This window comes from Buceros rhinoceros, unplaced genomic scaffold (genome assembly GCF_000710305.1).
Source record: "Buceros rhinoceros silvestris isolate BGI_N320 unplaced genomic scaffold, ASM71030v1 scaffold17387, whole genome shotgun sequence".
In the NCBI taxonomy this organism is placed as follows: Eukaryota; Metazoa; Chordata; class Aves; order Bucerotiformes; family Bucerotidae; genus Buceros; species Buceros rhinoceros.
In genome coordinates, this window is record NW_010421802.1 from 1 (window position 1) to 284 (window position 284).

The following is a 284-nucleotide window of genomic DNA, read 5'->3' on the forward strand; positions in this document are numbered from 1 at the left end:
TGGCACCGCCCGGGGTGGGGGAGAGGAGGAGGGGTTTGCTGCCGCCTTCTCTTCGCGGACTGGCAGCGCTGTCGCCCTGCAGCTTGACTTCGTGTCTGCTGCCGCCGCCTCTTCTCTCTGCCGTTGTTAGTTCTTCGTACGAGGGGAAACGGACAGATGGGCGCTCCCTGCGGGCCGCCTCCCTGGGTGCAAGTGCGCGGCTTCCTGGGAGGGAGAAACCCTTCTAGGCTGGGTTTTTTTCTTCCAACTTACCCTCCGAAGGCAGGAGGGATTGGTTCATGTGG